Source organism: Puma concolor, unplaced genomic scaffold, assembly GCF_028749965.1.
Source record: "Puma concolor isolate L17-30 unplaced genomic scaffold, mPumCon1.1.hap2 unalloc_scaffold_64, whole genome shotgun sequence".
Taxonomy (NCBI): Eukaryota; Metazoa; Chordata; class Mammalia; order Carnivora; family Felidae; genus Puma; species Puma concolor.
In genome coordinates, this window is record NW_028240274.1 from 117,596 (window position 1) to 141,801 (window position 24,206).

Here is a 24,206-nt window from a genome sequence, read left to right on the forward strand (position 1 = left end):
AAAGTATTCAGTCGTGCACTCTAAATGGTTCCTTTGATGATCTGTGAATTGTGTCTCCATCAAGATGTCTGTAAAACAAAACAAACACACAAAAACCTTCAACCACCACCTGTGTCTTCCCTCCCTTCCCACTAGAAGAGCAGGAGCTGGATTTCAGAGGATGACTTCTACCGGCCTCCCCAGGAGCCGCCCACAGAGAGCCCTTCAGAACACTCCGTGGCTTCTTCCGGAGGGACTCCGGAGTCCAGGCCTGGGCTCCTCCAGCATTTTTCTCAAGGGCCAAGGAAAAGCCACTCCACGGGGGCCTTAATCCAAGCCTGCGTGCCTTCCCCAGGAGGCCGGCCAAGCAGGGCAGCGGCGGCCCAGGAGCACCAGAACTTCAGGGTGGTGCACCGCAGGCAGATGGGTAGGTGACCGCAGGGTTCCAGTGACCTTGCCGCGGGGACAGTGCCTTTCGGAGAGCAGTGCCAGAGCCCTCTTTTCCATTACTGGTTGGGTAGTGTATTCTCACGAGCAAAACCTCTTCCCAAAATGTAATCAGGAACACCCTTGCTGAGTAATTCAGGGAAGCATTTCAGGAAAAGTGCTATATTTTCTCATGAGAGCTCCACAGTATCATGCCCCCAAACCTGTTTCATATATTGAAATACTGAAACTTCCCCCCCCCCCCCCCCCGAGGTCGTGTGACTATGCACGACTCTGGGTTCTGCCTGTAGCTCAGAGCAAACCCTGCCTCCGGAAGGCGTTTCAGTGCCCCTTCCCGAGACCTCTGTCTTCGATGGTTTGTTTAACAGCTCTGGTGGGGGTGTATCAGCTCTGCCATCTGTTAGCCGTCCTCTGTGCGCTGTTTACAACGAGGCCAGCTCGAGTTCCGCACCCTGTGCAATTCTAAAAAGCGTTCAGTAACCATAAGCGAATTTCTCCACAACCCCCACAAACAGAAAAGTCTGCCCTGGAGCCGGTCTCTTTCTCACTTCATTTTCTGTTTGCCATGACCCAGCAGACGATTCCGGCCAGGTTCCTAGCTCAGGAGAGCCCTGGTCTCCACACTGGCTTCTTTTAGGTTTTTCTTGTAGTCCGTGTAACCATGCCAGAGAAAGTGTGCCTCATGCCTAGGCCGTCAGGTTCCCTGAAGGGTAGGAAGACCCTATACAATTATCTGAAATCTCCAAGGCTAGTTCAGGCTGCGGAAGAGAGAACTGTGCATCCTTTGGACCCCCCAGTTGCTGGCAGAGCCCTAGGAACCAGGGAGCATAGAGGGGTGTGTGGTGTCCAGGCACACGCTCATTCAGCGGGTATTTATTAAGTATCTGTGCTGTGCCAGGCTGTTCTGGGTGCTGGGGACACAGCAGGAAGCAAAGCAACGTCCCTGTCTTCACAGACTTCTTATATCCTAGTGCAAGAGGCAGGGAAGAAGGGAATTAACAAGTAAATGTATAGTATGGACTGGTGATAATAATTGCTGTGGAGAACTTGGGGAGTGCCGGGGGGGAGCGTACTATTTCATATGGGTGGCCAAGGAAGCCCTCACAGAGAAGGTGACATTTGAGGAGATGTGCAGGGAGAGAGGCAGGAAGGCACGGGCCGACCTGTGTGGCTCCAGCAGGGGAACAGATGCAAAGATCCTGCCATGGGCACGTGCCCAGGAAACCAAGGAGATGGGAAGGGGGTAGTTAGAGATGAGGGCGGAGTGACGGAGGGCCTCGCGGGCCACAGAAGGGACGTTAGCTTTCCCTCCGAGGGAGATGGCAGTCATTGCAGGGTTTGGGGCAAAGGGACGTGATCTGACTTCCTTTAAATGGGGAGTCATCCTGGCTCGTATGTTGAAGGACCTCAGGGGAGAGAGACCAGTCAGGAGGCTCTCGCCACAAGCCAGGCCAGGGGTGACAGCCGTCGGAGCCCGTGTGGTAGCGGTCGAGGTGGTGAGAAGCAGAGGGTTCCGGATGTGCCAGCAGAATTCGCTGACGGGCTGCGTGTGTATGTGTGTGACAGAAAGGAAAGGTTTTTAGCCCAAGCAGCTCGAAGGATGCAGTTTGCCATTTATGAGATGAGGGATGTTGGGAGAAAAGCTAGTTTGCAGTGGGAGGGGCAGGAATTGATTTTCGGGCATGTCAATTTTGAGATGCCTATTAGATATCAGCCATACATGGCACAGGTGGAGATCTGAACCTGAAGTTCAAGGGCAAGGTTCAGGCTGGACATAAACGCTGGGGAGCTGTTGGCATAAAGCCCTGAGCGTAGGCACGATCAGGTAGGAGGCGGGTGTCAATGGAGAAGGGGACCCAGGACTGAGCTCTGGGGTGCTCCAATGTTGACATGTCAGGGAGAGGCGGAGGAGTGAGCCCGGGGGACAGAAGAGTGGCCCGTCGTGGCGGAGGAGTACCCAGAGTGGCCCCTCAGCAGCCGTGTGAGGGAAGTGTCTCATGAGGGCAGGAGGGTCTCAGCTGTGTCCTGAGATACTGATGGGTCAGGCCAGATTGGCACCAAGGATTAGCCTTGGGATTTGGTGACAAGGAGGGCATGGGGCTTCCCAAGTGCCGTTTCAGTGGAAGGAGGGGACAAAAACCTGACTGGAGCAGATTCAAGATGGAACGGGAGCAGGGGAACCAGAGACAGTTGTGACACCTCCTCGAGGTTTTCTGTAAAGGGGACAGAGGAACAGGGTGGTAATTAGAAATGTGAGTGCCATCAAGAAAGCTATTTTTAAAGATGGCAGAAATAACAGCGTGTTTGTGTGCTGATGGGAACGAGCCAGGAGGGAAGGGACAAAGCAGTGACACGGTGGGGGGCGGGGGGGGGGGCTGCTGGAGAGACGTCCCTGTCCTTGAGTGGGCAGTGGGGAGGGGTCCCCTGTGCAGACGGAGGAGTAGGCCTCAGACTGAGCCGGAAGTTCATCCCCGGTGACAAGGGGGAAGTCTGAGTGTGGGTACAGATGCCATAGTGAGGGCTCTGTGGAGGTAATTTTTTTAGTCCTTTTTTTTTTTTTTTTTTCTCAGTAAAATTCAGGAACAAGGTCAACAGCTGAGGGTGCGGATGGGACGAAGGCACTCCTAAAGCGTTCTCGCGGCAGCCCCTGTCCCCACCCGCTGCAGGGCCTCGGGAGGTAGAGGCTTGGCCCGCCGTCTAAAGTGCCTCTTTCTGCCCCCAGGGCTGTCCAACCCATTCCGGGGTCTCATGAAGCTGGGCACCGTGGAGCGGCGGGGGGCGATGGGCATCTGGAAGGAACTCTTCTGCGAGCTCTCCCCTCTGGAGTTCCGCCTCTACCTGAACACCGAGGAACGCACCTGCGTGGAGAACTGCTCCCTGCTGCGATGCGAGGCCGTGGGGCCAGCCCACGGCGACGGCCGCTTCGAGCTGGTCTTCTCTGGCAGGAAGCTGCTGGCCCTGCGGGCCTCCTCCCAGGACGAAGCCGAGGACTGGCTGGACCGGGTGCGGGAGGCCCTACAGAAGTGCCGGCCCCAGCAGGAGGATGAGTGGGTGAACATCCAGTACCCGGAGCAGCCCGAGGACCCCCCAGACGCCCCCCAGGGTGGCCTCCCCTCCCACCCGGACCCACCCACTGAGCCCGAGACTCTCCAGGGCACACAGTTCTGTTGGTCCTCTGCCCAAGTTCCCGAGCCAGACGCTATTAAAGAATCCCTTCTGTACCTGTACACGGACAGGACCTGGATGCCCTATATTTTTTCCCTATCCTTGGAGTCTCTGAAGTGCTTCCGAGTGAGAAACAACGAGAAAATGTTAAGTGACAGCCACGGAGTTGAGACCATCCGAGACATCCTGCCAGACACGAGCCTCGGGGGCCCATCCTTCTTCAAAATCATCACGGCCAAGGCCGTCCTGAAGCTGCAGGCCGGGAATGCTGAGGAGGCCGCCCTGTGGAGGGAGCTGGTGCGCAAGGTCCTGGCGTCCTACTTGGAGAGGGCCGAGGAGGCGGTGACACTGGGCGGGAGTCTGGACGAAAACTGTCAGGAGGTGCTGAAGTTCGCCACGCGGGAGAACGGCTTCCTGCTGCGGTACCTCGTGGCCATCCCCACGGAGAAAGGCCTCGACTCCCAGGGCTGCTTCTGTGCAGGTGCCCCCTTGCTGTCCCGCCACCCCCAGCCTGCCCGCCTCACTCTGCCTCGGGTGGGGCTCCCGATTTAGGCTCTCTGCCCTGTCCTGGCTCTCCACGAGCGTCCCCATGCCACCCCTGGGATGTTGCAGCAGACGTAGCCTCTGCTCCTCCCCAGCACCCACCGAGGCCAGCAGCCCTGCCGAGGGTTGGGACCTGTGGGTGCACAGCTCATCCTACTGAGTGCTGTGCAATAGAACATTCTCCGATGGTGAAAATATCCTAGATCTGTGCTGTCTAATATGGTAACTACAAGCCATCTGTGGCCCCTGAGGACTTCAAATGTGGCTAGTGTGACTAAGGAACCAAATTTTCAGTTTAACTTAAAGGTATTTAAATTGAAATGGGCGCCTGTGGCTTGTGGCCACCGTACGGGCCAGCACAGCTGTATATATTGTTCTGCAACTTGGTTTTGTTCTACTGAGGAATGTATCATGGATATTATTCTACGTCAGTACATCTGCCGTATCATTACTGTCCTCAAGTCTGATCCTTCTGTGTGGGACCACCGGGCCAGCTGCTTTATTTGGATTATTTAACTTAGTCCTAACAATAACCTGTCCTGTGGTGAAGCCAGATGAGGACCTTGACGGTCCTAGAGGCTCGCTCTGGCCGTGTCCCCGCAGGGCCTCTCCACCCCATTGCTTTTCAAGGCTGTGAGATATTCCATGGCTCACGTTCCATTTTTAGCTCTTCTCCCCGACCCAGACCCCTGTTTCCATCACCTTCGGTTCTCCAGGGGGACTGTGAGGACTTTGCCCTGCCGCAGGGTGCCCTAGCAGGAGACGCAGCTGCAGGTGGTTTGAGGACCATCCTGTTGGCTGGAGCCTGTGGGACCGGAGGGAAAGTCTGCTTCGGGCATCTGGAAGGAAGTGGTCTGCGGTTTTCTTCCTGCAGAAGACATTTTCAAGTCCCTGCTCACTCCCTCCTCACACCCGCCAACCCCTAACACTCACGCTCTGAACTTTCCGCCTGTGGGTGTTGGGCTCGTGGAGGAGGCCAGGCCCCCCAGGGCTGGTGAGGAGGGTCCCCCAGTGGGTGTGAATGCTGGCAGGGGGCGGCTCTCACTGTGCCTCTCACCCGCCAGCCCTCAGGCCGAGACTGAATCTGGGGGCTTGGGCTTCCTTCCTGCTGCAGGCATGGCTTTGTGGCCGGGTGGATGCCCACCGCCGGCATCTGGCTGTATTTCATGGTTCACAGGGCACTTTCAAAGCCTCATCTCATTTAAACTTGGTCATCACCCCCACAGGAGAGCAAGGAGCAGCTGAGTTTTATAGATACTGAAATGGAACCTCGTAAAACCTCGACGAAGGTTAGGATGAGGCAGCTATTAGGCAGAAGAGCCAGCCCTTCTCGTCCCAAGGCCAGAGGGCCTCTTTCCCCTGGCCCTGTGGGAGGCAGGCATGTGCTCAGGATCTGAGCCCCACTCTGACTCCCACCGCCCGCCGCTGTGGAGGGACCTCCAGCAGAGGAGCTGAAGCCGGACCCTGCACCACTGTCCAGAGATGTCCGGCCTGTCTGACTCCAAGCTGGCACCAGGCAGTGTCCAGACGGTCCTGCCTCCGGTTGGCCTCCCCACCTACTCCCTGCCTGTCGGCCGGCCCCATGTCCCCAGCTCCTACCCTGCTTGCTGAGGCGCTGACTCGGTTGCTTCCGTTTCTGGGCCCCAGTGGAGGGGTGGGCCTACGGGAGGTTGGCATTGGTGAGCAAGCAGTGGGAACACTGAACACAGGCAGCTAGGTAGAAGAGGATGTGGGCTCTAACACCAACCCAACCCAAATCCGATTACCGGCTCTGCCACTTAATCGTCCTGTGACTGGGCAGGTCTCCTGACCTCTCTGTGCACCGACTGCTTCGGCTGCAAAATGGCAGCAATAATTGTTAATGGTGTTTTGTCGTAAAGACTAAGTAATGGGGTTGTTTCTCAGCGGTGGGCATGTGAGTGACGGTTGTTTGATCTTTGTGTCCTCCTTGTATGTCTGCCCCTTCCTTAAATAGCAGGTCCTTCTGCCTAGGAGCTTCTGCGTTGTCCCCAGACTCTGGCCCCGCCACTGCTCACTCTCCTGCCGTCCCTCTCCCCAGGCTGCTCCCGGCAGATTGGCTTCTCGTTTGTACGACCCAAGCTTTGTGCCTTCTCTGGCCTCTATTACTGCGACATCTGCCACCAGGACGATGCCTCGGTGATTCCGGCCAGGATCATCCACAACTGGGACCTCACCAAGCGCCCGGTAAGCCTTGGGCCCAACCAGTCGTGGCCACACAGGGCTGAGGAGTGACAAAGGAATGGTCGCTCCCCTTTGTTGCTGCTCTTTGTGTGGAGGAGTTTGGCTCTAGGGAATTTAGGGTCACTGGTTCAGGCCCCATGATGGTGGGAGGGCCAACCAAGAGAAAACTGTGCTGCTGGTCTGTAGCCCCTGGGCAGAACTCTGTCAGTGCCTGCCTCGTTCCTCAGGTGGAGGTCTGAGGGTGGTTCTCTGCAGCTCCCATGGCCATGGAGAAAACTGTTTAAGGCACCAGCAACTAGAGAGAGAGAAAGAGAGGGAGAGGAAGAATAGATAAGGAAAGATAGTTAGGATAGATTATATTTCTAGATGGATGGGGGATGGGTGGGTAGATAGTTGTGAATAGATAGATGGGTGGATGGGTTGGCGGGTGGATGTAGACAGATGGTTGGGTGAATGGATGTGGATGGAGGGATGGGTAGATGGATGTGGACTGATGGACGGGTGGATGGATGGGTGGGCTGGCCAACTGGCTGTACTTCCCCTTGGAGCAGTCAGCCTTTTCTGTATATTTGTTTACATACATTTGTAAAGTTGGGATCGTTCTGGACTCATACTGATTTATAACAGGCTCTGTCCACTTGGTACCATTTAGTGTGATTTAGTCTTGAGTACTTTTTTATGTTCACCAAATGCTTTTGAATAAGATGTATTCTAAGATCTCTCTTTTCTTCTTCTCCACCTGAGCTTACCCACCTACCTAGCTATGTTACCATTAGCAAATTATTTAACTTCAGTTTCCTCATCTATAAAGAAGGATTAATAAGTATCTGCCTCAGAGGACATTACAGGAGATGGCACCCGCCAGTCTCTTAGAGCCTTACATCAGTGCCCTTTCTTTCTCCTGAGGCCTGCCACACCTTCAGCCCCTCATTCACTTAGTCAGAGCCTGCCTGGAGGAGCACAAACTTGGCTTTCTCCCAAAGGCACAGATTTCTGCTTAAGACAGACACAGAAGCACAAAGAAGAAGCTATTTGTTTCTCAAGACCCAGGCCTATTGGCCATGCAGTCTTGACGTGTGGATGTGTCGTCAGAGCACAGGGAACGTGACTCTTAGATTCCGTGCCACCCCAGCCTCCACCTTGCTGGGGACCGGAACCCCAAGGACATTAGCTTCACTTTGGCTTTTTGTTGGTTACCTTGTCCTCACTCCTGCCCTCAGTGGTAAGTATTTAACTAACTGCATATAGAATATTAAACCTCAGAACCGCCACAGATGCAAATAATTCTTTGGCCATAAAACACACTCGCTATTTACAACATCCGGACAACTTTTTTTTTTTTTATTTTTTATTTTTTGCATTTATTTATTTTTGAGAGAAAGAGAGAGAGAGAGAGAGAGCACGAGTGGGGGAGAAGCAGAGAGAGGGGAAGACTCAGAATCCAAAGCAGGCTCTAGGCTCTGATCTGAGCTGTCAGCACAGAGCCCGACATGGGGCTCAAACCCGTGAACCGTAAGATCATGAACTGAGCCGAAGTCGGACGCTTAACCGACTGAGCCACCCAGGCGCCCCTGCATTATTATTATTATTATTATTATTATTATTATTATCATTATTTTAACCTAAACTCAAAATAATTCCGTAAGAGATGCTTTTCTTTTCCCCACTTTATAGACAAGGAAACTGAGTCACAGAGGTTAAATAAGTGTCACAAGGTCCTACTGGTAGGCAGTGGTAGAGCCAGGATTCGAATTCAATTCTGACTTGAAAGCCTGACTCCTAACCACTGCATGGTAGTTGATGGTGGAGACCATCTCAGATCCTCCGGCCTTCTTATTACACCAAGGAGGAGACTGAAGGGGAGAGAAGCTTCTTGGTAGTTAATGAGGCAGCCAAGTGTGCAGAGACAACACCTCAGTTTAGACCCGGGCTCTGCTTTCTGCAGGTAGATTGGATAAGCCACTTTAGCTTCTCTGAGCCTCCATTTACTCATCTGTAAAATGGGGGTGGTGACACCTCCCCCATTGAATTGTCATCAGCCCGAAGAAAGGATATGGTTGAGATCCGCAGCCCACCGTCGGGCAAATAGTAGGCGCTCAGTAACCGGCTTTGGCATTAGGGTCAGGGCCGAGGGTAGAACCTGTAACACCCTGTCAGTGGGAGAGGCTGGGATTGATCGCTCCCCTCCACACGGGGACTTGGGGGAGCCCTGGTTGGTGCTGCTGGCCAGAGCTTGGGGTGGGGGCGCTCGGGAAACCTTGTTAAGCTGTGTCTGATCTGTAGTTTCCTGTGGCTGGAGCCTGACTCAGACAGTCACCTGGTTCCCGGGTCGGCGCTGGGGCAGTGCCTGTTTCTGTTAGGCAGGAAAATGGGGGCTGGGAAGACAGGAAATAGTGGGAAGGATCTGTAGGCCCGGGGGGAGAGGGGCATTGACCCAACGTGGCCGGGGAGGGACCGCAGCTAGTGCCTGGGAGGGAGAGTAGGTTTGGGAGTTAGGGCAACTGGGTTCAGATCTTGACTTTTATGAGCTGTGGACCTAGGCCCGGTCACATCATCTCTGGTCCTCCATTTCCTCATCTGTATAATGAAGATGGCACCGCTTCCCTTGGACGGTGGTGGCAGGGCGGGTGAGTGGGTGGGTAATACTGTGCCTGTCGCAGAGATGCTCACCGAACGGCCATTCTGTCCCGCCCCCCCCCCCCAACCGCCACCGTCTGCCGTCTGGTGGTGTCCCAGATCTGCCGGCAGGCTCTGAAGTTCCTGACGCAGATCCGGGCCCACCCCTCATCAACCTGCAGCTGGTGAATGCCTCGCTGTACGAGCATGTGGAGCAGATGCGCCTCGTCCGGAGGAGACGGGAGCAGCTGAAGCTTCTGGGGGATTACCTGGGCCTGTGCCGAAGTGGGGCCCTGAAGGAGCTGAGCAAGAGGTGAGCGTCCCGGACACACACACACACACACACACACACACACACACACGCATGCAGCTAGTGCCCGCCCAAGACGCCCCCTTAGGAAAAATGCCAGAGCCGAGCAGAAATCACCTTCCCACTAGGTTGGGGAAATTACCGCAAGCTTTGGGAGTGGTTTTTATTTGTTCATGTATTCATTCATTTACTCGTTCATCTAACAGTTATTTACTGAGAACATACCAAGTGCTCAGCACTGAGCCAGCTTTGTGAGCTCCACACTGAGCAAGGTAGACCCGGTCCTACCCTCTCACAGGGAAGGCAGATGAGTAAGCCTAGAGCTACAACAGCCTGTAGAGCTGCTACAACAGCCTAGAGGGAGCTAGAAGGGAGGCAGGATGCCTGGAAGTACAGAGGTGAGCCCTCTAATCCGGAGTGGAGGAGGGCAGAGCCCGGAAGACTTCCTGGAGGAATGTACATATAAGATGAGCCTTGGAGAATGAGTCAGAGTTAGAAAGGGGAAGACTCAGGAAAGAGTGTTACAGATGGAAGGAACGGTGCGCTCAGGCCCTGAATGAAGGCCCCATACGAGGGAAGAACAGAGAGAGCTCCTGGGCGTGCAAGGAAGGAAGAGGGGCGCTGCCAGGACCCCGCGCTGCTCGGCCACGTGGAGGCCCCCCAGGCAGGCGCACGCGGCGCGCACCCCGAAGTCGGTGCCCGCGCGCGCGCACTCCTCTCCACTGGGCCCGGCAGCCCTTCCCTCCCTCGACACCCAGCAAACAGAGGTTGCGGGGGGGACTGGAACTGAGGGTCCCCAACCACGTTGGAGCAGGAGGGCAGAGTAGGAAAGGATGCGGGGGGAATAAGGGAGACCAAAGGAGGAAGGACTGAGGGTTTTTTGAGGGGGGACCACCTCGCTGTCTCAATTCCTCGGATGAGTGGCCTAGAGCCAGCCAGGCTGGGCCAGCAGGGCGCTGGGAGGCAGTGTCAGCCTGTGGCTTTGCTGGGCTAGAGGTGGGGGCGGGGGCGGGGCGGGGAAGGCCAGGTGGCAGGGGCTGTTTGGAGAAAGGAAGGCTTTCTGGGCCCAAGGGAGGCCAAGTCCGACGCCTGCCCCGGAGCCCGGTGTACTTGATTTGGCTTTTCAAATATGCACTGAGGCGTCGTTCTTGCCTTGAGAGCTGAGTTATTCACACCCACTGGGCCCTGCTGGATAAGAGCACCAGTGAATGCAGGACTGGTAGGGAGAGCCAGCTAGTGCGCTGAGGTTGCACAGAGAGACAGTGACCCCTCGCCGTTTTCTGGGTGTGGAACTTTTAGTCCCCGCGCAGGAGAGGGTGACAGCCTTCTGGTTCCAGGCGGGGACGCAAGGAGCTCCGTTTCTCAGCCTCCCCTTGGGCTGATGGCTCGGAGCCTGGAGCCTGTTTCCGATTCTGTGTCTCCCTCTCTCTCTGCCCCTCCCCCGTTCATGCTCTGTCTCTCTCTGTCCCAAAATAAATAAAAAACGTTGAAAAAACAATTAAAAAAAAAAAGCAGCTGTTTATTTGTACCCTTATCTCACTTCCTTTCCTAGACCGCGACCTCTCTTGAGGGCAAGAGGAACCGGTTTCCCCACAGCACACAAGACACGGTTACCACTCATTCATTGGGAGTTTATTGGAAGGATAAATGGGGGGGGGGGGGGGGAGTAGTAACCGGACATATTTGACATAGGAGATGCTTGCGCACAAGAGCCCAGCGGAGCGCAAGCTCCAGACCCACAACTGAGCAGCTTACTGGGAAGCAGAGCGAGAACAGCCCCCCCAAGCCTGCCTCCGCTGGGGAATGGCAGGTGTACACCAGCTCTCCTGCAGCTTTGCTCTGAGGACCTCACGTCCCTACTTCTCCGACTGCCCTTGTCAACGCCTGACTCGATGCCGAAGCCCGCCCCCCTACCCACAACTATGCTTCCTCGTCCCCGATCTGCGGCAGTGCCTCTGACTACTCTTAGCCTTTTTGTCCGGGCCTCTTCTCCGTCGCCCTCCTCTTCTGTCTCCATCACCACCGGCAGGGCGCGCGCCGGGGCAGCCCTGGCCGGCAGGAGGGGGCGGGTCCTGCGACCGGGAGCCGGCAGCCGGAAGCCGGACGGGGGGGGGGGGGGGGGCCGTGAGGACGTGTTCCAGGGAAGCCAGGGCCGGACCCGGCGGGGCCGGCGACGTGGAGCCGCTGTACCAGCAAACGCACAAGTGAGGGCCGCGTCGGGGCACGGGCGGGGGCGCAGCCAGGCTGGGCGAGGCCGGCTCCCCTGGCTGGGGCCTCGGGCGCCCGCCAGTGTGGAGGCCGAGTCCTTCCGCCGGGGCGCTGCCGGGGGCGGCTCGGAAGTTCTGTCTCTGGCGGGATGCCCAAGTCGGCGGCGGATGGAGGGTCCGGCCTGATGCGTGGGGACGTTGGGCCGGACGGCTCATGGGATCTTCGAGGCCGCGACTACCTGCTAAGTAGACTAGGTGAAGGGAAAGTCACACTTACAGATGATAAATTGTTTGTCCAGCACCTGCCAACTCACTGCTCTGGGTTGGTAGAGATGGTGGGAGTCAGGGCCCCTACACCTAGTTTACTATTCACTTGGAGAGCCCAGGGACGTCCGAAAAAAATCTAAGGTGTGGCAGGATTGGATGGAGTGTAAAGGAACAATACAAACGGAGTCTTCTTTAGTTTAGAAAGAGCCATCATTGAGCTAAGGTCGTCAGAATAAGTTTCATTGTAACTCACAGCTCCTAAATGACGTCGGCCCCAACTCTTGATTGACACTAATCTGTTGTTGCTGCTACACTTTTTTCCCTTTTCTTTTGATTTGGTTTATACCAGAGACCATAATGATGAAGTGTTTGGTTTGAGTGCAAATATAAAACCTACTTTGTAACAGTTTTAAAACGGAGCCCTTTAAAATAGGGAGCCCTATTCTCATATAAAAAGTATAAGAAGGGACGGGTCGCCTGTGTGGCTCAGTCGGTTGGACATCTGACTCTTGATCTCAGCTCACGGCTTGATCTCTGGGTGGGGAGTTCAAGCCCTGCGTTAAGCTTCAAGCTGGGCGTGGAGACGACTTTAGAAAAAAAAATTTTATATCTATATGCATTCTAAGGTCCTTCTTGGTCCAGAACTTTGAAGTCAGTAGCTCTGAGGAAAGGTGTTTCCCCTTCCATATCCCAACTCAACCTCTACCGATTGCAATTCTGTGTTAATTTTTTTTTAACGTTTATTTATTTTTGAAACAGAGAGAGACAGAGCATGAACGGGGGAGGGTCAGAGAGAGGGAGACACAGAATCTGAAACAGGCTCCAGGCTCTGAGCTGTCGGCACAGAGCCCGACGCAGGGCTCGAACTCACGGACCGCGAGATCATGACCTGAGCTGAAGTCGGCCGCTTAACCGACTGAGCCACCCAGGCGCCCCTCAAGTTTTCTAATTTATTCAACGACCATTTCTGCTGCTCATAGACTGAGTTTTTTACTAATGATAATACTTTTCATTCATATAATCTTGAGTTGGTTCTTTTTATTAGATGTACTGTTTACCTCTATCTGAGGATATATTAATGATGCTATTCTAAATTTTTTATAGTGTTTATTTTTGAGAGAGAGAGAGAGAGAGAGTGAGAGACAGAGTGCAAGTTGGGGAGGGGCAGAGAGAGAGGGAGATACAGAATCTGAAGCAGGCTCCAGGCTCTGAGCTTCAGCACAGAGCCCAGTGCAGGGCTTGAACCCATGGACTGCAACCTGAGCCGAAGTCGGATGCTTAACCGACTGAGCCACGCAGGTGCCCCATTAATGTTGGTATTCTCAAATCCTTTTGTGTTTTCTCTGTTAACTGTGTCATTGACTATAAGCTGTTATATTTGTTTTTTATTTTCTGTCCTGAATGGAATTGGCTTTCTCACTCCACATGGTCATTCCTGAGTGCAATTTATCTTTGTAGTTGAGATTTGACTTGCTTCTGTTTTCTGGTCCTAAGGAAGAGGTGAAATGAACCACGGGGCTTGTTATTGGTGACAGGTCCCCCTGAGAGTTAAAGAAGAGGTGGGAGGTGACTTCTAATGGCTAGTCAGAGTGTAGACCCTTCCTCCAGGGTTCTGGGACCCTGCCCCCTTCTAACACCAATGGCTCCTGCCTGGAAGAAAACACCCTTTGCTGCCAGATCCCAGGAGGAAGGATGTGGGGTTGATGTGCTGTCCTTGGTCCTACTGCAGTATCCCAGCTAATCACCCTGTAGGTGGCTCCAAGGCATTTCTGGTGGGGAGTGTTTGTAGAGCTACTCCCTTGGCTTTGAGCTAAGGTTGTGGATTTTCTAATTGTATCTTTTCTAATCATTCTTAGGGACTTTGGTGGAGTTTGGAGTTTGGTAGAGACCTGGCATGTTTCAATCTGCCAGCTTGAAATAGCACAACCTCTTAGGAAGGCAATTTTGTACCCCTGTTAAATCCTGGAGAAACTTAGGCAAATGTGTACTAGGATATAAACAGAAAAATGTTCAAAGCAGCACTGTTTATAATAACTAAAAATTAGAAAAATCTAGTATCCACCAACAGTAGAAAGAACAAATAGCGTTACACGGGTATTTACTCTATACATATTAAACTGAGCATTTATGTTATGTGCATTTTATGCACATTTTTAGTTCTCACAGATACTTTTTGGTTGGGGAAAAAAATTAGATGGCTTTACTCGTAGCACTGATATGGTTATAAATAGGGCTTCCACAATAAAATTTGGGAAAAGAGAGGAGGAAGTGGCAGTTCTGTCCATGTTTTTGCCACTCAGGGCTGGATTCTAACAGAGATTTTGTGATCCAGAGAGTAGGCATTAAATGTACATTTTGGTGTGAAGAGTGGATAGGGGTGTGTGTGTGTGTGTGTGTGTGTGTGTGTGTGTGTGAGAGAGAGAGAGAGAGAGAGAGAGAGAGAGAGACAAAGGAGTATGTGAGAAGAAAATATTTGAATCAAACAGCAGAGGTCGCCATCCCTACATTAAATAAGAATTAGTGTATTTGGTGGCACCATTACCCAGGTTTCTCTCACATCTAGCGGTCCTGTGTAGCAAATAGTTGTAGTTATTTTGCATTTTGACCCAGAAATGACCTTTTCATTTTGCAGAATTCTCAGTGAAAATTATCTGACCGAATTACGTAAAGACACATTTGAAGGCCTGCTATCCCTCCAGTATTTGTAAGTTAATCAGTTCATCATTTATTATGAGTTTTTAGTTATATTATTTATTAAAAAATACAGGGTTCAAATTAGATAATTGCAACAATTTCTTCTAACAGTAGAATTCTGTAACTCTCTCTATTAAATTGTATAACTCTGTAAGTCTGTGGGGACCCAGCCCATCTCTAGCATTAAATACCTCCTATGCGTTTTCAACTTTTTAATTTTATAGACAAGATCTAGGAAAAAGCCCTTCAGTTGTAGAGGAAAAGGGGTAATGAGGTCTGAGCAATTATGGACACCCATATGAACCTTGTTATGTAAGTGTTCATATACCATCTGCCTTTATTTATATTTATTATTTATGGCCCATGGATCAAATCCTGTGTATGGTCTGTCTTGATACAACCTATGAGTTCAGAATGATTTTCATGTTCTTAAAGGGCTGTAAAAGAGAAAAGAAGAGAGAGAAACAGAGAATATGTGACAGAGACCGTATATGGCCTGCAAAGCCTAAAATATTTACTGTGTGGCCTTTACAGAAAAGGTTTGAAAAAGTTGGCTTAGTAAAATGAGAGGAATTGAAGTTAACCTCAAATTGTCACCTACAAGACAAGAAAATATAGAACACTTACATTAATTTGAATGCCATTAACCCAGAATTTTTAAATAATTTAATCTAAATGAAATATTTAAATATGAAATATTTAAGCAGGTGAATTATGTAAGCAGTATTACCAAGTACATATTAAATTATCAAGAGAACAGATTAGGGATTTCAGTGTGGGAAATTTTATTAGTTTATTTTTTTATTATTATTTTTTATGTAATTTATTGTTAAGTTAGCTAACATACAGTGTGCTCTTGGCTTCAGGAGCAGATTCCTGTGATCGGTGTGGAAATGCTTATGCCACCATAAAAATAGATGTTTAAAATGATGGTTAAGGGGTTGGGGCTCCTGGGTGGCTCAGTTGGTTGGGTGTCTGACTTTGACTCAGGTCGTGATCTCACAGTTTGTGGGTTCGAGCCCCGTGTCGGGCTCTGTGCTGACAGCTCAGAGCCCGGAGCCTGTTTCAGATTCTGTCTCCCTCTCTCTCTGCCCCTCCCCCACTCATGCTCTGTCTCTGTCTCTCTCAAAAATAAATAAACATTAAAAAAAAGATGGCTAAAGGGCACGTGGCTGTCTCAGTCATTAGAGTCTGCAACTCTTGATCTCGAGGTTGTAGGTTAGAGCCCCATGTTAGGTATAGAGATTACTTAAAAAAAATGAAATCTTTAAAAATATAATGATGGTTAAGTGGTATAGTTAGAAATGTTTACACTAAACAAACATCAGAAATGCCTCTAACTTTGCTAATTACAGAATAAACATCTCTCCAGCCTCATTGTCAAGGAAGAAATGTTTGCATATATCTCTGTACATTAGACATACAGAGATACTAATGTTCTTTGCTATGGAGGTTCAGTGTTTATTCTTTGCCCATGCCATCCAAAGCTGTGTATTTCATTAATCCTTTTTTTAAAAATTTTTTAATGTTTATTTATTTTTGAGAGAGAGAGAGAGAGAGAGAGACAGAGTATGAGAGAGACAGAGTATGAGCAGGGTAGGCTCAGAGAGAGAGGGAGACACAGAATCCGAAGCGGGCTTCAGTCTCTGAGCTGTTGGCCCAGAACCCGATGCGGGGCTCGAATTCATGAACAGTGAGATCATGACCTGAACCGAACGAAGTCAGATGCTCAATCGACTAAGCCATCCAGGCGCCCCTCATTAATCCTTATTAATGATGTGCTTTAGAAAATAGATTCTTCTTGCAAATGTAGAAGGCTTAAGGGTAGTGAGTAAAAGGAATCTCATATGACACTAAAAATAGTCCTTCAAATTATCAAACCTTCCAAGTCTTAGGGGACAACCACTTTGTATTGGTCTTCTTGGCTACCTCTGCCATCTGGGCTCCAAACGTTACAAACACAGTTTGGAGAAAAACAAAAGAGACAAACTGCGCAATGGATTGGGCCTTTCATTATTTCTACTATGAGGTACTTTGTAAGCCAATTATTTCATGTTAGGTGAAGTGTTCTCATTCATTCATTCAAAAAAAAATGTGAATCAAAACCTAAAAAAGAATGTGACAGGCCCTATGCCCAGTACCATAGGCACGCAGATGGTTAAGACAGGCTTCCCACCCTTGTAGGAACTCATGATTTCACAGGGAAAATAAACAGAAGCTTAAACCATAACGCATAAGCACTAAATGGATGATGAAGCACTGACAGAGTGCAGAAGCGGGAGCCACAAAGTCATAAAACCACATTTCTTTTCAGTCATTTTGCTCCTTCTACTCACTACCCAGCTGTTAATTTATTTTATAAATATTTGAGTTTGTTCTTTGTCCATGCATCAGTTTTAAACACAGTAGACAACGCAGATGAGCAAGACTAGTCCATACTTTCATGGAGTTTATGCCCAGAGGAAATGGAATGCCAGAATAACTATATTAAGAAGAAATTGGGGCACCTGACCGGCTGAGTCAGTAGAGCATGCGACTCTTGATCTCAGGGTCGTGAGTTCAAGCCCCAGGTTGGGCGTGGAGTCTACTTTAAAAAATTCAAAGAAGGAGAAGAAGGAGGAGGAGGAGAGGGGGAGGGGAAGAAATGGATTTGGGCAATGAGAAGTATAAGTTGTTTTTGGAACATAGAAGAGGGGGGAAGACTTCAAGTTGGATCAGGGAAGTTACTAGAGAAATGCTGTTTGAACAGAACCTTGAATGGCTATGACGTGTCATCGGATAGACATCTTGGGAAGAATATGCTTGCAAAATAGAGTGAGTGAAAGGCAAAATGCAGGAGAAATTTCTTTGGTATCTGTAGAGTAGGAAACTAGAGCCAGATTTAGGATTTTGAAGGCCTTGGATAATATGCCAAGCTACCGTGTTATCACAGCAGTGCTCTAGGACAAACTTTAGACTGCACCAGGGTCACTTGGAGGCCTTGTCAGGACACAGGTTCCACCTCCACAGTTCCTGATTCACTCAGTCCGGAGTAGAGCTGAGAATTTGCATCTTGAGTAAGTTCCCAAGTGACTCTGATATTTGAGAACCACTCCTGGAGAATTAATCTGGTGACTGTGTGCAGTATAGATTAGAATGGGAGAGACCAGAGATGACAATGCCAGTCAGAAGATGGTGGTACCCATGTAGGTGGAAAGTGAGGGACTCGGCTGAAATCAATGGAAATAAGAGGGTCAACTATAATCAAGAATGGGTGTTTCCAAATAAAAATCCAGTACCATGTTGTTTTTTTGTTGGCCCCACTTGCAACTGAAGCAGTTGATAAATTCATAGAGCGTTTAGGCAATGTACAACCAAAAATAAATTTCTATTAATATGATAATATAATTCTGAGTTCGTTCAAAGTTAGGTATTGATTAGAGGAGTAACTTCTTTTCAAGTTAAATGAAAAGGTATCTTTTATCTCTTCTGGTATTGACTTGGTGTCGAGAAATACAACTAAACCAGGAAGGTGTGCTAATGTGAGAATATCCCTTTTAATATTAGAAATTATATGTGGAGATCACAACTTTGAGCTCATAATTTAGAAATTGATGAGGCCACAGAAAGTCATTTAATCAATTCTTCTGCTCTCAGGAAAGATTACTTCCAAGATCTATCAAGATCTATAGTTGTATGTTTTATGTATGAAGATCACAAAGGTGAGACTCTTAAGAAAGGTGAGGGCAGGGTTAGGGGCTCTGGAAGGTTCAAATAACAATTCCTAATACTCAGAGTTTAGCCAAAAGCTACTTATTCAATACTATCATCCTACTAATTAGATAGCTTAGAGCTAATTGAGGCAATATTTTCCTTTTCCTTTTCCTAGAGATTTATCCTGCAATAAAATACAATCTATTGAAAGACGTATATTTGAATCCCTACCTTTTTTGCAGTTTATGTAAGTTACAAATATAATTTCATTGTATTTGGAATTTTTATTAAACTTAATTGTAAACCTCTTTGTTATTCATTTTGAATGAATGAAACTTTATTAGTCGAAAGCTACTAAAATTATGTAGCAAATCTTTTTTGTCTGTGGCAAAGTTTGGTGTGAGAGTTATTATAGAGATCAGAGTGAATCGTTCTAGAGCAGCAGTTCTCTGCCAGGGTGCTTTTGCGTCCAGGTGACACTTGGTAGTGTCTAGAGACATTTTTGATTGTCAGACTGTAGATGTGCTGCTGGCATCTAGTGGGTGGAGGCCAGGGCTGCTGTCACACCCTACAGTTCACAGGGCAGCACCCCCCCCCCATAACAAAGATTATCCAACCATAAATCTCAACAGTGCTAAAGTTGTGAAACATTTTTCTAGAGAAATAAACTTACTTCTCTAGAAAAAAATACTTACTTAACACAAGTATTTATTGAGCATTTACTGATTTGTATCTAATGCACCACATGTATAAACATGAAAGTATAAATCTTTCATGCAAATATTTTTTTTAAAAGGCAAGCATCTTTCATAGTGAGATTTCTTTAGTGTATGGAGATTGTATTGTGGTTATGTTTCGTTATCTATAAATTAGAATCACTGCCAAAGGATAAATATTCTGAAAATATCTTGTTTTTCTTCTTCGTTTGTGTCTTGTTTTTTTTTGTTGTTGTTTTGTTTTGTTTTGGTTTTTTTTTTTTTTTTTTTTTTTTTTTTTTGGTGTGTGTAGAAATCTTGGTTGCAATTTACTCACCAAACTGAACTTTGGAACATTTCAGGCCTGGCATGGAATGCAGTTTTTACACAAGCTGTAAGTGAAACAGAAAATGAATACATGTAAAAAAAAAAACCAAAAAAAACTACATGTAAAAATATCATACAGTGATTGGTTAGGTGTGTGTTAATAAACCCAGTATGAATTCTGGAAAGTAGGTCTTAAAATCCATTTTTTTTTTCAAATGAGGAAACTAAGGTACAAAGAGGCCAAGAGACTTGTCTTAACTCCTAAATGGCACTCTCTGCCCTCCCTCGTACCCAGCTTTGTGTGGGCAGTGAAGGCCCCAAGCAAGTAACACCCAAGTCAGTATTATCATGGGAATTCGTGACAGTGATGCTTCCCCAAGGTGTGCGTGGTCCTTGAAATCCACTTCTGAATTTAACTTTGATTCTGGCTCACGTGCAAGTTTCCTGTGCAAAAGAGAACTGCGAAGAACTAAGTTTAGCACAGAGTTCTCCAGGCAGCAAAAGGTGTGGGTGCTTCCTCAGCCATCAGGAAAGCAGCAAGAACTCCTGAACACCTGCCACAGGGCACTGCTCTCCATGTGCTTTCTTTCCTGACCACTCTTCAGTTAAGAAGTGTGTGACTCCCTTTCAGCAGGGACATTCTGTGATTTCTCTGTCAAAAAGCAAATCATACTGGGCATGTTCAGTGGCCTGAGGGGGATGTTGAGACTCAAGGTTGAAGACCCTCCACTAAAGCAGACGCTGGAAAAGACTGGCTCACTGTCTTGTGGTTCAGAAATCCGATTTCACAGCTTATCTTCCGTTAGATGAAAGTGTTTACGGTGTGTCTGGAGCTGGAGTAAGTTCCTGCGGGTGCCCAAGAGCAGGGGCCTCCTCTCTCATTAATTTGCTGATGCCTAACTTGGGGAAAGAATACTGAGGGTCAGTTTTTTGTTTTGCCAGCATGCCAGAGAACGGGCTCATTGAGTTTCTCCACCAAGAGGTTTTAGTGGTGTCAATATAATGTCTTAAAAGTCACCACCTCTACTAAGCATCTTATAACACCAAGAGTCTCTTCTAAGAATCTGAATTTCATAGTTATGTAGGCAATACAGGACAAAATAGGGTGGAATCCGTTGATAACAATGAATGAATTCATTGAAAAACAATCCGTGCCACGCGCACTCTATGTCGACAATGTACTAAGTACCGGGGGTACAAAGAATATACAGGGACTGTCCCCAAGAATCTTTCATACTGGAAAAAGGAGAAAAAGATGGCCTTTTTCTTGTAATTTACTAAGATATTTGTAAACTGATGGAAACCCCTGTCTTGCCCGACTGAGATCTCTATCAGTTAACCATTTGTTTTCTTTCCTTTCCTTTGTCCTCCAGCAGCCAGAATGACACATATCCCACCTGGGGCGGGGGCATGTGCTAATTTGTATTTTGCCCTCAACTTGCCCCATGCTCCCTCATCAATCTTACATGACAGAGAAAGGTAATTAAAGAACCAGAGCTAGCTGGTATTGAGAATAAATTAATACTCATGCCATGTGTGTTATGCCCAGAATTCGTGATCCCCAAATACCGCCAGGGAGCCGAGTCCGGTGTAAAAGCAAAAGAGCCTTTATTGGAGCTAGCTCGAGCTCAATCCCCTACCTGCACTGTCGAAGCTGTGAGATACCCGGGAGAGAGAGCCAGTTTCAAAAGGACAAAGGTTTTACTGGTGCCTAGTGGCAGTTGGTGAGGTAATGGCTGCGGCCTCAGCTGATTGGCTGGGGAAGGGTCCTGGGGAAGAGTCCTGTTAGGCAGTTGGGGGGGGGGTTACTCAAGGGGAGGAGGTGTGGTCAAGGTGAAGGACACAGAACAAGATGGAGTCGGCCGGTGTAGGCCCGCCCTTTCAATGTGGTTTGAATAGAGCTGTACTACTAAAACGAATTCACAGTTAACTTCCAAAACATTATCACAGTACAGTAAGTGTGTATTGGAGGTTGGGCTCCTTGTTTGGGGCCAAACTTTTCTTTTCTTTTTTCTTTTTAACGTTTATTTATTTATTCTGAGAGAAAGAGAGCGTGCGCAGGGGAGATGCCATCCCGTGAATTCAGTCACGTTATTACCTATGTGACTTATTACTGGGGTGTTTATAAGTTGAAACAGTATTTTCTCCAGCATTAAATAAGTTTGTAAACCTTTTGGGCCCCAGCTGAGGTGGATTTATCTTGAACTGACTGGAGCTTAAACTTCAGGTCTCCTCACTTACATAGGCCCCTTCCAAAGTCTTGGGAGGGACCCTCGCAATTCCTGTACGCATAATTTTGCATGTTTTGATGAGGCAGGATTTCCCAAAGTAGATGAGGTTCAGACCCTACAAGGCCTTGATTCACCCCTGGGTTTCAGGTAATTATATCTCAGTAAGTTTTTTGAATGAAGCCTCTTAAGTTATTGATAAACACTGAGTGAACACGTTAGCGGTGTGGTAAAGTCTATTTTGAATCTGAAATCCACCTCAAAGCCATGCCAAGAGTTTATTAATAAGGTACCACTTTTTGAATGGTAGTAATAATCCTGTTTCTTTCAGATGAAATCAGGAATGAAATATATTATGGAAAACCAACAGTGGTTGATAATCCTAAATGTTAAGTATAGTTTTTTTTTTTTTTCCTGACTTTAAAGTGCTTCTCCTTCATTCACCTACACAGGTCCAGACTGGTGGCTTATTTTAAAAAATTCACTTCATTGGTTCTAACAGTACGAGCTCCATGATTTTAGAAGCTGAAGGACTCTACGATGTAGAAAGGCTGTACCTTATCGGGATAGAGCACATTCACATGCTGGCTCGTCTGTGGCGCATCCGTATTGTGCCAAGAACATAAGCTCTAAGGGAGAATAAGGAAAATCTAAGCCTTGCCCCTGTTGAATTATTGTTGAGAATATCATTGAGGTAGGTGTGGCCACCCTCTGAAGGCAAACTCGAGCCCCAGTCACAGACACGCCCTAACGCTCCCCCAGTCAACCGGCATCTGCTTCCTTTTAGACAGCTGTGTGCCCACAAAAGTTGACACACTTCAGGATATTGTCATCGCTTTTTGGTATGTACTGGAAATCCTGGCAGCTTCTTCTCAGATTCAGAAAGGCATAAACGTTAAGGATGAAGATAACAACTCAGGGCTGTCCTTTTGGGGTGATTTAGGGTAACTTTTATTATTTTCCGTGTGTGGTAGTTCAAAAGCTTTGCCATAGTCATACCCAACTATTACTTTTCTTCTCCCAGCTGCATCTGAGTCTTCCCACGTATATACCAAGGCATCTTCTTTCTCTGGGAAGCATGGTAGTTGCTCCTCCGCCCCATATCATTTCTTTAATACCGACCTCTATTAGGTATTTACTGCGCTCCGGCACTATGCTAAGACCTTTCGCTTGTGCTGCAAGTAAGACAATGTGTCTTAAACTCTTAGAATAGAGCCTGGCACGTGGGAAGTGCTCCGGACGTGGCCCCTCACACGGCACTTCATTTTCGTCTTTCCAGCAACTCTTGTGACACAGGTAGTATTATCCTCATTTTGGGGATGAGGAACTTGAAACTCAGAGACATCGGGTGACTTGCCTAGGTTCACACTGTCAATAAGTGACAGAACCACTTCAGAAGCTTCGCGAGTAATACAATTCCGCATTCCCTGGCACTAGGTAGGACCTGAATGACAACTGGCCTTTTGGGCGTCGTCCCTTGGAGTCAGCTTCTCACTGGAATAGGACCTTTCGAGCAGGGAGCTCCTTTTCCCTATGCTTCTGGAGTTCCTGGCCATGCCACCTATGGGCATCCCCAGGCTTCCTGCTCACCGCCTGGTGCAACTATCACATCGTCACTGCTAGGCACCCACTCTGTGCCCAGCCTTATGCTAGGTGCTTTGCACATGCTCTTTCCTTTAATCCTCAAGTTGCCTTATGAGGTAAATGCTGCTAAAAGGACTCGGAGACGTTCGTTACTTAAGTCCCTTCACCAGGAAGTGACAGCCAGAATTCAGACCTAGGTCTGCCTGATTCCAGGGCCCTTGCTTCTTGGGCTGGTCCTCACTGCCAGAAACTCCTCTTCAAGGCTATTCTCAGAACTTTAATTAAAACATAGGCTCACCATTTCAGATTCTTTAGGCTTCGCCCCTCCCCCCGCCCAACCCCTGAGAAAGGATTTACGTGATGCCCTTAGATGTCTTGCATTGAGGAGCTTCCCATGGGGAGTCACGTTCTCATGGCTCATGGACCTATGTAGATGAATAAAGGAAAGGGGTTATTCTATCCCCAGGTACTTCAAACAGACTGGAATAGGGTCTAGATCACTCCACTTATCTCTTCAACTGCTTTCCTCCAACGAGCCAGTTTTCCCTCCATGCCTTGGGATTCCAGCGTAGAGAGTTTGGAGTTTGTCCTATTTGAAATTTATTTTCACTGCCTGCTTTGGACATTTTTTCAGCTAAAGCTGTTAGGATTTCAGTACATTCAGGACAGTGGTGACAAGCTTCAGTCCTCAAGTCTTCTCTGTCTCCTCAGTTAATAGAAAGGAAACGTAGCCCATCTGTCTGGACCTCTGTAGAAGAATTTGGAGAAAAAAAAAATAACACGTAAGAAATGTTCCCTTATTTTGTGAGCTACCTTTAGTCTGTCCCGTTGCTCTGCAACAGAAAGCTTTTGCAAAAATACTTGAGTTTTCCTCTTCAAATAAGATACAGTTTTTTAAAAAACAAAAGAATATCTAGAACAGTATTTCTTCAACTTTGATTATGAGACAGTCTTTGAGGATAACTGTTGTTATGTTTGACTCCCATAAAGATAAGCCCACGAATATCCAAAAGCCAATAGACTGAGTCAGCACACCTTTTATCTGTAAGATGAGGGAATTGAACGGAAATGGAGATGATCTCTAGTGCAATGTCCACCGTTCGTTCGTATCGCAGTCTGTGGAAAAACAATTGCTGTCGGTCCAGCAGAGGTAACCTGTCGGGTCAGTTCTCATTCTCCCCTTGGCTCAGGCACAATAGCTCCATGAAGAAAAGGCAGCACTAAAGACAGGAGGAAATAGGATAATTTG

General features: G+C 48.5%; 1 long non-coding RNA gene and 1 pseudogene across 1 annotated transcript; one reads left to right on the forward strand and one right to left on the reverse strand.

The window, feature by feature from the left end:
* Window positions 1-24,206, forward strand: part of LOC147571091 (pleckstrin homology domain-containing family M member 1-like) — a 66,512-nt pseudogene that overhangs the window by 19,085 nt on the left and 23,221 nt on the right.
* Window positions 19,075-24,164, reverse strand: LOC147571093 (uncharacterized). Its single transcript, XR_015247711.1, has 3 exons — window positions 23,993-24,164; window positions 19,906-23,705; window positions 19,075-19,210 (listed from the first exon to the last, which is right to left on the reverse strand). It is a non-coding gene; the product is annotated as an uncharacterized LOC147571093 (long non-coding RNA).